A 13,991-nucleotide genomic window follows, 5' to 3' on the forward strand; every position below is an offset into this window, starting at 1 on the left:
TCAATATTATCCCCTACCACGCCCACAATTTCCAAAGATTTCTCATTGTGACACTTGTCTCTTGTTGGTTAGGTATAATTGTTCTTTATACAAGCAAACTTTCATGTGTATGGTTTCACTGTCACTTTTGGCCCTGTATTCAGCTAAAAAGGTTTTCATATTCATTAACAAATATTGTCAAAAACTTTCCTATCATTTTTTGAAATCGCGTATCTGAGTAAACATTTTCATAATTTCTCATGTTCACTGTTGAGCGTATTATACCACGTATTCTTGTATGTCATATGCACATCATAATACATATTAAATTGGCTTATAAATTACCTGGTGCTCTATGTTAACTATATTCTGTGATTTTAAATTGCCTATACATCTAGGTGATAAATATAGATATAAAAATGTGGAATGCAAGACAAATTACAGTTGTAAAACAGTTCATGACCCTCAGTACGAGACTTCCAACTTGGTTAATTTTTGGCTTCTCATTTCTCCTGACTGGACACTCCAACATAAATTAAGTATTCATCTCATTGTGACATCCAGAAATAGACAGCTATTTCTCTTGTCAGCATACCAGACAATGACATGAAATTATGTCTAACCCACCACGGCCTGGCATGGCCAGGTGGTTAAGGCACTTGGCTCGTTACCTGAGGGTCGTGGGTTCGAATCCACGTCACACCAAACATGCCCACCCTTTCAGCCGTAGGAGCTGATGGTTAATCTCACTATTCGTTGGTAAAAGAGTAACCCAGGAGTTGGCGGTGGGTGGTGACAACTAGCTGTCTTTCCTTTACTCTTACACTGCTAAATTAAGGATGGCTAGCGCAGATAAACCTCGTGTAGCTTTGCACGAAATTAAAAACAAATAAACCAACCCAATACTTGAATACAAAAGAAGTTAAATTATTATTGCATGCTTTTGTAATAAAAATCGTGATTAGTAGGTTTTGCCTATCTTTTAATTTTAGACTTAGGATGCTACTTTAACTGTACTTTGACATTGTATGTATAACAAAATAAATAAATTACCGATAATAAGTTTTATTTAATTTTTTTTAAGTTTTCTTGAAATTTGTTTACCATTATTATAACTTTAATTTTGTTTTATTGTTGTAATAAAGTAATCTATTTTAATTGAAAACGTGATTATTTGTTTTGCGTTAAATTAAATTAGACGCATAAACATTAATTTAAAGAAAGCATATCATAAAATAAACAGAAAGAGCTCACTAAGATTTCACTTTCTTTTATCGAGACTGAGGAATATGATTAGAGTTGTATCTAGTTATAAAGTTAAGTGTGGACACTGGGCTTCTAGTGGGATGCACGACTTGCAATCTGTAGGTCGTGGTTACGAATCCCAGTTACTGATCATGCTTGCTCTTTTAGCTATGCAATGTGATGGTCAACCCTACTACTTGTCGTTAAAAGAGTAGCTTAAGAGTTTATGGTAGATTAGTAATTTTTATTTTAGTCTTTCACTGTTAAATTAGGGGTGGCTAGCACAGATAGCACTCAAGTGGCTTTGCATAAAATTCGAAAGAAACCAAACCAATGACCTGTGAACTAAAATTGTAAGAAATAATGAGTCGTTATTTGAAGCTATTTTGTCTGAATGTTTTATTTTCACCTAATCTGTTTGCCAGAAAGAGATAAGAGTAACAAATGGGCTTACGCCAAGCGTACAGAAAAATACAGTTTGACCTGTGTTTAACCACTGGTTGGCAACATTTCAGTTGGCAAACCGAAATGTAAATGCGCAAGGTGAAATTATCTGTAGAAAGTAAAATCCACACACAGTTTAACTGACACAATAAATTAAAGTTGGTGAACCCAGAGCTTTATTTTATACTGAAAGCTTATTTGCGATCACACAGACCCAAATTACTTAATTTTCTTGATATTATTCTCATATTTTGAAGCACAAGACCACATGTAGTGAATTAAGCTAGAAGCTGTGCAGAAATGCTGAAGGTACGAAATAGAACTTTATGTGAAGTTTAATTAACGTCCTTCATGTTTAATATCAGTGATTACGACGACAGTTGTAACTTTGTTTTCTATATATATACATAACGTAATAAAAGACAAAGACAACGTTACTTGTTCAGTGTGATTAGACAGAGGAACAATGCAAACACGACCTTCACTAACGTAAAAGGTATTTATCGCTAATTACGGACTATACAGGTACCGATAATAATAATAACATGTCACATAAATTTAGTGTCGTTCCTCCCAGCTTGAAAGTTCCAAAAAGTACGATTAATAACATATTTAAAGTATCATGCGGAGTTCATGTTTTGCAACTTGCTGACCACGCTCAAAGGTCAGACCAGACTAGGTTAAGCCGAGGCTTCTATGTTAAATTTGAAAGACAGGAAACAAAAAACAAAAACGTCTAAATTAACAAAGTAGCCAAAGATAAAAGAGACAAACAGTTTTATAGTTATCTAGATGTTCATGAAAACCACACCTCAACAATGTTATCAAAGACAAAAAGAGACAGTTTTATAATTGTCAAAGCAGATGTATTTCATAAACTAGAGCTAAAAATGTTAACAGTACATCAGTATATGACTAGTAACAAGATTTATTACTTCATCCACGACCTATTTCGGTCAGATGTGGCTTGAGGTAGTAAAATAAAGTTTGATATCATTTGCTCCTATTTACCCATAATAAAAACAAGTTCATACAATGCACAAATATTTCAAAATTTGTTTTCGTTAGGGGCCTCCAAGCGCTTCTTCTGCTCCACTATTAATATGGACCTGATTTCATCTTATAGTGCAACGAATTATGTTTCTGAATAGCTCAGCTTATTTGGTACGTTAAACACTGATTTAAATGCACCAAACTCAGGAAATAATGACAAGTTGAAGCTGTTGAATATCAAACACACGTATGCTAAGAGGATTCAGTATTTCTTTACAGGCCACGATTATCTGGATGTTATAAAGATTTCTCACTTAAAATTTGAAAATTTTCTGAATCAAAAATTATTTTTAATTTTAAAATCGAAATTACTTTGCATCTTGAATAGTCAACTTTTAAAAAAGAAAGAAGGAGACATGAGAAAAACATTATTTAAAAATCTTAAACTCAATAAAAAAAAGCCTGATATTTTGAGTACGAAAGCCTTGTAATATTCAAAAGTTCGTACATATACGCTTTTAATTTGAAAGTTATAGCATACATTGTAACAAGCACAAAACTAGGGCTCAGCATGTGCTAAAAGAGTTTGAATTTCTCCATAATCATAAAGATGACAAATGATTTGTAAGGTTATTTCAAGTGTTTGAGGTATAAAGATGATATGTAAACTATAAGAACGAACAGTAACTTTTACATATTAAATTTTAAAATTGACACTGTTATATTTGTGAACTAATATGAAAAAGTTGTTTGCGTTTGTTCTATATAAAATAAATAATTCAGTTTGATTTATACACAACACTTTATGCATGATATAGTAAGATTTACAAATTTATCACTTTTATGTGAAAAAAGTTATATAAAGTTAGATAGAATAAATGATTTCCCTTGGAGTTTAAAACTTAGAGATTAAAATCAAAGTTACTGCATTTAAGAATGAAAATAGGGTTAATTAAATAATTATAGGTTAAAAAAGCTAAAACATTTGTACTGCCCGTTAAAAATAATTTTCATTTTAAATATTGTGTTGTATTTAGTTAATGTGATGTATGGGATAAATACGTACAACATCAATGTTTTTAGTTAAGGTGTAAAAACATTTATTTTCACTACTATATATATGTAAGATAATGTACGAATAGTTACATACCTGTACCCGAGAAATCAGACAGTACAATATGGTCATTAGTTAGAGAGATGTATATCATATATATATATACGTGGAATTAGAATGTTTTAAACCAATGCAAAAACATCTTTACAGAACTTTTTAAACTGTAAATTAAACTAACATATGGGATATTATATACATAAATCATGAATTACGTTAAACATTTAATCATATTGCAATACATAAAAAATTAATTTTTACATATTAAACTGTATTTTGTATTAATGAATAAACTGAAAGTGATAACGACATGAGATTATAAAGTTGGTGTTTTGATCATTACAACAGCTCAGAACTAATGTCGTGTGAAAGAAATTTGCAATCAAGGTTTAAATTGAATGTGGATTGTAAATATATTGGCATCCTTGATTGCAACTTGTGGTTGATATCAAGTAGGCGCTATGCTTTTCATCTAGTGGCATTTCATGAAACTATATATATATTCCTCTGGTAGCACATTTTGGAACTAAAAGACTATGGTACCATATGCTAGAATATCTAGTTCTTCATGACAAACTTTGTAACCCTCATACCTCATTCTTATAATTTCTCTCTGAACTTCTCGATTCTTTCTTATTATTGTTTTTCAACTTTATTTCTTTTAATTTTTTATCTCTCCTTAATATCTTAATTTGCTGTCTCTTTCTTCTGAATCGTATTTTAATTTTCTCTTTGTTTTTTGCAGGTTTCTTCTACACTGTATCACCATTTCCTGCGAATTTTCGATAAAGCACATCTTTATATGGAAGCTCCAGTATACAGATTGAGCTTTCATATAAAGGCATGTGGTTTATCGAAACTTTTTTGTCAAAAATAATCTCAGTTCTAATGCCAGTGACGATTATTTAAGTAAAAAGAAGAATGTAAAATTCAATCACAAGTTCTATAAGTTAACTTAATTAATATTTATTAATAGGCGAAAAATACAGAAAAACTCATTGTATTACATTTAGTGTTATGCAATAATCATCAATAACCTACTGTGTCATATCTTTACACTTACATCAAAATCTTAGAAGAAACTTCAGTTGCAACATAAAATGACTTATTACTAGAAACAACTTTAGAATGATTAGAGCAGAAGAAAATTTATATAAATCAGAGAAACAGGGATATTTTTGTAGCCATCTATGTGATGAGCCAGTCACTGACAGTAAACTAAATAGATTATATCTTGAGAGCTAGAACGTTTCATTTGCCCTAATATAAATAAGAACTGTACTTGTTAAAAAACTTGACCAAAGTCAGCATCATTATTGATAATAAAACTACCAGCATGGTTATTGAAATTGGTTCTACAACTACAATGTTTAACTCGATAAAGCAACAAAAGGTAGGAAACTGTTTCTACAGATAGAAAAAGCATTAAGTTGACCTAACATTCCAGTAAAATATATTGACAGGAGAATAGTCGATTGTATAACACCAGAAAAGATTTCACCAAAGGTCAAATGACATGCTGAGGACTATGAGGTTCTTGTTGAGACCACTCTTAGATTATAAACAAGGACATAACCATCCGTGTATTCCACTCGACCACATAACTAGATATAATTCCTCAGGTGACACTAAAGGAAAAGTAGATCACCCCTTTTCATCTTATGAACTTTGGAAGAAAATTCAACCAAAGAGATTTAATGATTAGCTAGCATAACATTAAAAATCGTTAAATAAAGAAATATTTGAGCAAAATCAAGGTTGAACTTTGTTTTTTATTGCATATTTTATCATTGTTTCAATTATTACAATGTTAGATGTACGAATATTAATATTGTTAATGGTAAATACAGTGTGAGTGTGTGGTCCCCTTCTGGGACAGAGTTAAGTCTAAGGATTTAGAACGCTAAGATCAAGGGTTCGATTCTTCTCGGTGGACATAGCAGATAGCTCGATGGGGCTTTGAAATAAGAAAACACACATGCGTGTGTGTGCATGGGTAGTTTTCAATTTTCATTAAAATAGACAAAAATGAAGTTACGATTTCAGCAGTAAAGAGGAGACTATTCATCAGTAAGTCACACAATGTAATTTTAATATCGCAAATGATCTGTAAAAATTATGTGCGTGTCTTCTTGATTGTGAAGGGTTGAAATCTTATGCTTTTAAGAAGTTTCTGCTCGTTTCTTAAATATTTAAACCCCAACTTTCTTTGTTTATTTCAAACACTTTAAAATCAAGTTAATTTTGTACTTTGTGATAAGTAAAAGTGATTTGTATTTATGTCTACTTCCTAATGGATCGGCCCGGCATGGCCAAGCGCGTTAAGGCGTGCGACTCGTAATCCGAGGGTCGCGGGTTCGCATCCCCGTCGTGCCAAATATGCTCGCCCTTTCAGCCGTGAGGGCGTTATAATGTGACGGTCAATCCCACTATTCGTTGGTAAAATAGTAGCCCAAGAGTTGGCGGTGGGTGGTGATGACTAGCTGCCTTCCCTCTAGTCTTACACTACTAAATTATGGACGGCTAGCACAGAAAGCCCTCGAGTAGCTTTGTGCGAAATTCAAAAACAAACAAACAAATCTAGTGGATCAGAATACATATAATGTACATATATACACTTCCACACCAATATAGGTAATATTGGAATCGTTGAGTTTATCTATGATGTCTTTCACACAAAAACAGTTCTTATTTCTTACAGCGGGCTTAAAAATAACTATCAACTGAATCCTTTGCAGATTTTATGCTGTTTCTTCCTTATCATGTATCTCAATTACCGTAAATGTGACATAAATAATGTTCTTTTGCGTATTTCGCTTTATTTACTGAATGTGGTATATAAACAATTACAGTTTTTATTTTTACTACAGTATTAGGAGAACTATTTCTATCCTTTTGTTTTTTATACTATCTGTAACTAATTCTGAAATAAGTCCACGTATTTGTATAAAAATTTATATATCTTTATGTGACTTAAAAGAATGAAACTGATAAAGTTTAAAGAATTTAAAAAGTTTGTTTATGATATATCTCACATTAAACTCTCAACGTTCAGTTTGCAAACTACTATTTCATGTATTTAAAAAGGTAAAATATTTCTATGTTTTCTCGATAAGTATATGTGATTTTCAGGGGTCAACTGTTTGTTTTGTTTTTGAATTTCGCACAAAGCTACTCGAGGGCTATCTGTGCTAGCCGTCCATAATTTAGTAGTGTAAGACTAGAGGGAAGGCAGCTAGTCATCACCACCCACCGCCAACTCTTGGGCTACTCTTTTACCAACGAATAGTGGGATTAACCGTCACATTATAACGCCCCCACGGCTGAAAGAGCAAGCATGTTTGGCACGACGGGGATGCGAACCCACGACCCTCGGATTACGAGTCGCACGCCTTATCGCGCTTGGCCATGCCGGGCCCGGGGTCAACTGAAACAGTTTGAAACATTTGAAAAATTGCTGAGTGGTTGAGGATTAAGCTTGATTTGAATATTTTCAGGAATGATATTTACTTATTTTGCTGTTATTGAAATGGTACCTTTCTCGTTGAATAAATATATAAAGTTCATAATAGTGGAAAAGAATGTTCCTTATTTTGTCGATCTGCCGTTGACCATTAATTTTGGTGTAGCAAATAGAAAGAATACCGGCTGAACTTAAGTCTCCTCATCTGAAGAATTATAATTATTTGGGTCAAAATTATCATATCGAGGCGTAAATACAGTAATATGAGAGTGGAACATTTTAAATTTCGGGTAATGTACGTTCATCATTGAGATCACAGGACTAAATCTATTTCTTTCGGTGATATACTCAATTATTTGAGAACTATAACCGCTGATCTTGTTGAAATATTGTGGTCTTGATTTATAAGTTTGTCAGTAGGTTGTAAACTGGAACCCACAAGCAACTTGAAACTGTCCTGAACTGTATTGTATGGGGATATGATTTAGGTTGATGAATGGAATCTTGAAGAATCCCATAGGATCTTCTGCTGCTAGCACGGTTTGGAGAATTCTTCTAGACTGTTTGTGCACTTCTGTGTGAAGGCAACCCTGAAACATCATACACACATTAAATTATTTATAAAATAATAAAAAACAGCAGAATAATTCTGCAAGATATTATTTCAGTGAGTAAAATGGTTCTTGTAACTGAAATCACCTCAGTGACTCAGTAGCAACTTTTAATGCTCAAAATCGTTGTTCAATGATATTTTAAAAAATATTATACTTATGTTTAAATAAGTTATTTTCTCGATCAAATAAAATGTCCTAGATTAAATAATTGGTTAATAATATGAGTTGGGGAGTTGCACCAATTTCACTCTGATAAATTAATAACAGTGATTCTACTTGTTACAAATGGAGTTATGCGTTTACTTACCATGCTGTAAAATTATGGACTTCATAAATTTTCAAAGCACATCTTACGTCATCGGCAATGTCGTTGTCTCTGAGTTCTAAAATAAAATCAAAGTAATAAATATCATACCCTTACTATACAAGTTAATGATGATTCTCAACTGATAAGTTACAATAACTAAAATAAGCACTATTAAATAAAATCGGGATCTTAATTTAAAATATTATTAATGTGAATACATATTATTTAAATATTACAAAAAAGTGAAAAAGAGACAGTTATAAGCTTATTTATACAGGCTATAAAAGCAAATACTGATTAAATTCTCCTTCTGTAACGTTTGTTTGTTGCTGTTTTGAATTAAGCACAAAGCTACACAATGGGCTATCTGTGCTCTACCCACCACGAGTATTGAAACCCGGTCTTTAGCGTTGTAAGTCCACAGACCTACCACTGAGCCACTGGTGGACGTAAAGTTTGGAAACATTTATTAACAATTCAAAGTAAATAACACTGGCAGGCTAAATGCTGTTAAAAGCAATGAAACTAGCATCTACTGAATATTAACAAAATTCTAGTACAAGAAATAGTGAAGAAACACATCATTTGTACACGTTAGTAGCATATATCTTAAAAAAATTATACTTTGTTTCAGCATAATGCCAGAAAGTTATATAAAAATATTCACAGTCGAAGCAAGTTAGATAACGTTCCACCTAAAAATTTTAAATGAAACTAAACTATACGACTTCAGTGATGGAACACAAACATATTTTAAGACGAGAGCAATAAATATAGGTGTGACACAAACGTAGATGGAGAATTTCTACTGAGAGCAACAGGATGGAAGGACGCCATGAATTCTGATGATTCATCAGACATGATAATATAATATAATAATAAGAAAACTGTAATGTACCAAAGTTATCCTTGAAGGTAGTGAAGGGAAATGGTTTACAAGTCTGTTTATCTTATTTTCACGCCCCTCCCCGTAGCACAGCAGTAAGTCTACGGACTCACACCGCTAAAATCTCGGTTTCGATATCCTTGGTGGACAGAGCACAGAAAGCCCATTGTGTAACTTTGCGCGGTCATCTGCATACTACAGACATTTATTGTAATTTCCCGGTATTTATATATGTATACTATTGGTAACTTGGTAATTGTCTCACGACAATAACCCAATACAGATTGGCACACTTTCCCCGGGTTCAAAGAATGATCAACACCACATTACGAGAATAAAGACTACAGTTGAAGATAACTTCGACAAAAGTTAATTAGATAGCAACTATTGAGAACAAAGTAAAAATTTAGATAGTTCTTAATAAATCGGAATGAAGAAATAAACAAGGCCAGATTCATTAAGTGTTATTGAAGGCATATGTTTAGACTTTCTTCATGTGTCCACAAGTGAACATGATTATAAAAATATAATAAATGCCATTTAATTGCTTCATGGTAAAATAGAGGAGAATGTTGAATTTTTTTTAATTAAGCATGTTTCTCAGGCTAGACAGAGTTACAGAAAGCATTAATATTTAGGTCATGGATATCCGGTTTATCAGGTGAACCGGATCTGATAATAAAAGACAGATTACTATAAGTGTATAGATGCTACAGAATGCTTAACATGACCATAAAATAAATAATAATGCTGATAATGAGAGTATGTGGATATAAATTACAAACATCGGTCAACATTTTAAGATTATCTTATGCACGACTAAGTGAATTAATTATCTTAGATATGTTAAATGTTATAAATAATTATAAGAAAAGGTTTGTCTTATGCGTTTAAGATATTTAATTAGAAAAACGCAGTTATAGGAGGCGAAATTTAAAAACCTGTCCATATCCATATTTAGAAAGGTTGATCAAATTTCAAACCGAAAAAAAAAGACAAGTTTGACTTGGTACTTGTTAAGTTCACATGTAAATTCAAATTTGAATAATAATATTCGGCAAGGTTTAATTTCAGCTTTTGTAACTTGTTATTACTTAGAATATTATACAAAATCTGTCGCTTGCAAAAAACAAGTTTGGTTTTTGAATTTTGCGCAAAGCTATAGGAGGGCTATCTGCGCTGGCCGTCCATAATTTAGTAGTGTAAGACTAGAGGAAAGGCAGCTAGTCATCACCACCCACCGCCAACTCTTGGGCTACTCTTTTACCAACGAATAGTGGGATTGATCGTCACATTATACGCCCCCACGGCTGGGAGGGCGAGCATGTTTAGCGCGCCAATAATTATGAACCCAGTGTCTAGTTCTGGAATGGTATAATGTAGTTTATTTGCCAAACTAAACAAAATTTTTACGGGAATATCAGTTTTTTCACATGTTCTGAAATGTACGAACACTTTTTGCTCCTCCTATTTTTGGTTATTTGTTTACAAACAGTTTATTTGTCGTTTAATTTACATAAAAATTATGTAGATATGTGTTAGTATAATATTCATAATATATCATACTTCTATTAGCCTAATCGTGATACTTTTTAAGTTGTGAGTAAAAAACCACTCGGGACGCAGGGTTATGAACACTTTCTGTCGTAACTGTGTATAACAATAAATATAGTCGTTATGCAAACATAGATGGAGAGTTTCTACTGAGAGGAATAAGTTAGAAAAATATAAGAAGTTATGATGATTCATCAGAGACGAGCATGTAAGTTTCACTGACATCAAAGCGTACGTTCAAGGTAGGTCCAGTTTGATCAGCACTTTAATCAACGTGATATTACACGTTGATCAAAGTGTTGATTGAACTGGACTTTCCATGAACTTAGACTTCAAAAATAAACAGTTTTTGGTGTACTAAGTCGATTTATTATATCTGCTAGTGTACGGCTATGTAATGTGAAGAAGTTAATAATGGACAATGACATTTTTTTCTTCACTTTCCCTGTCCAGCATATCAGTTTTTCTCATAGATAATATAATTCATGTTTAATAAAAGTGTACAATTTGCTTTAGTACTATATTTCTCTCACCTTTTGCATACTTACTCCTACTACAGAAAATTGGTGTTAAGGGAAGCCTTTTGAAGTATTAAAGGTTGAGATGTGTTTTAATAGGTCGAAAATATAAAAAACAACAACAACAAAACTTATATAATTCTATAGATAATGAAACAACCGAGTGTTTATCCAATCTCTTTTTAAATTACATCCCAAAGTTTTACTTACTGCTACACGAAACGTTGCACACGTTCGCACTGAGTTTTTCATCAGAAGGCTCACACCAGTAGCGGTCGTTGATCTAACAATATTATAAGATGTTAAGTATAGATTAAGTAAATCAGATATTATTTCATTCTTTCCTACTCCTAGTGCGTAACTGTAAACGTTACATCTTTGCTCATTGTTTTATTTTTGAGAAACTGAAGTTCTAGTCGAATAGTGTAGTTACTGATTAACTTGGAAGGGAATTTTTATTTAAAAAAAGTAGAAACATTATTCATGAGTTGATTTATCGAAAAATATTAGAATATATAAATTAAACACATTAAATAGACTCATTCTTGAAAAAAGCTAACTTGACGGTTCTTACTATTAATTTAACTAATCGACTTGGTTTCTATTTCGTAAGTGTATTCGAAATGGGCAATACATTCAATTTTTCATTTTTGCATTTTACCAAATGTTATTATAAACTTCATCCTAGATATTCTACTTAAATTTGCTATTATTGAATATTTTCTCTTTCTTCTTCATCGGGATTCTGCCCATGTTTTAGACCAGCGAGGGTTAGGTTCAGCGTTGTCCTCTTTCTCCCTCAATTTTGGTTAAACTTATCTATAACGCAGAAAGGGCGTCAAGGAGCAGAAAAACAGAATGTATTACTATCTGTGGTTGTGTTACTATATAGAGTAGAGACGGCTGAGATGGTATTACAACTCTTATTTAAAAAATCACATACATTTTTGTAAGAACAGCTGATTATACATAACATACAAGGCTTGAGAGCATTTGACTAGTTGCATATGATACGGACTTTGTCAGCTCTATAGAATTCGATTCATCGTGAAAACACGCCCAATTGTAATGTGCTGTAAAGGCACGGACAGAGATGAACAGTTGTGACCACTTCATTTGCTGTATAAGATCAATCGGTTCTAAGTATTTGGCCAGCTATAGAAGATCTGATTTAGTAGAAGGGCAAATTAGATTTCTGTGAAAGATTCAATTATTATAACGATTTCAGTTTCTTCCAAATTCAAATTAATCTAAACATTTTGGCTAATTTTATAACATTCGTTCCAACACAAGAATTTAGTCAGCTGCACGTTCGACGTGAGAACTTGGTCAGTTTTGTAAAGCTCAGTAGCAGTTAGTAATCAATGTCCAACTGTAGAAGAAAAATTCAACGAAGTCTATTGTCGTGGACAACTTAAAATTCAGTCAGTTGTGTGTCTTGGGTAGACGTATGAGGACTAATGAAAAGTGCGAACTTTGTTTCTTTATGAAGACTTGATCAATTATACAGGATACTGATTATTGTAACATCTTCTGTAAGGAATGATCAATCTTTTAAGACTACATAAATATTTGATGAAATAATTTGATTCAGGAAACACAATAATGAATCGTCGGTTTAATTTTAAGTGAACCATTAAATGATATGCAATTTTGGTGTGGCTTTTAAAGTTATAGTAAAGTGCGGTATTTGTGTGTTTCCTTATAGCAAAGCCATATCGGGCTATTTGCTGTGTCCATTGAGGAAAATCGAACCCATAATTTTAGCGTTATAAATCCGTAGAGTTGCCGTTGTCCCTGCTTGGGACAACGGTAAAGTAAATTCTTCAGTAAAACAAGTTAACCACTCTAAAATAAAAAAAAATGTAGTATTTCCTAAATGAACAAAATCAACATTGAAAGTTACTAATATTTTCTAGTAAGTCATTACATTTAGTAAGTCTCCCACGTGTCTGGAAAGCAGGGACAGGTGTAGACATGTTTCTTTAATTTATTTTAACGAAAAGAGTAAATGACCTGGTTTTTAAACAGCTGTAGATATCTAATCAGTCTGTGTTGGAATAAATTATGTATTTCATTATTCAGTTGCTTTCAGTAATGTAAAAAAAAGTATATAATTATTACAAATTAAAGTTTAACTAAAAAGCTTACTTGGAACAATCCATGGTCCGAGCTACCATCCCAGTTTCCTCGGTGCAAAGCTTCTGTATCGTATGAGCTCTCCCAAAAAATTAAACATAGCCCTAAGGAAAACAGGCATGTCCAACACAGAGGTGCATGTTATTAATTAATTGTTACTAGGTCTTGTATATAAATATACAAAAACATGTGGGTGTATAATGGATTCCTTTTGAAATAAGAAATGTAATCATTAGCTAAAAGTACAATGTCTATTCAGAAACATATTTTATTTTAGTTTAACGTAAAACACTTAAGTATTGTTTTCTCTCATCAACATGGGTTTTATGTGTAAAGAGTTTGTCAGCATCTAAAATAATTGAAGATGAAATGAACAACAGAAAAAATACTAAATTCACGAGAAAATTTTTGCTTTTCCATTCAGAGTTTAACGTCTTCTATGAAGAATGCTCAATGCAAAAGGGATCAATTTAAAATGAGCTAAATTAGGTTTTTTTGTTGGTTTTTTAAAGCGGAAAGCTACAAAATAGGCTATATGTGCTTTGTCCAGAAGTAGCAACCCAACTCCGTATTTTAAGGTTGTATGCCCGTAAACTAACAGCCAACTCTTTGAAGGACAGTTAAACTAGTAGTAAAATGTGTCATTGTTCAATCTATTCAATCAGTACATTCATTACGGGTTACGTTTATTGTACAAAAATACACAGCTTTAGGTCTCATGAATCCATTAAATGTTTT

Source organism: Tachypleus tridentatus, chromosome 12 (genome assembly GCF_004210375.1).
Source record: "Tachypleus tridentatus isolate NWPU-2018 chromosome 12, ASM421037v1, whole genome shotgun sequence".
Lineage (NCBI taxonomy): Eukaryota > Metazoa > Arthropoda > Merostomata > Xiphosura > Limulidae > Tachypleus > Tachypleus tridentatus.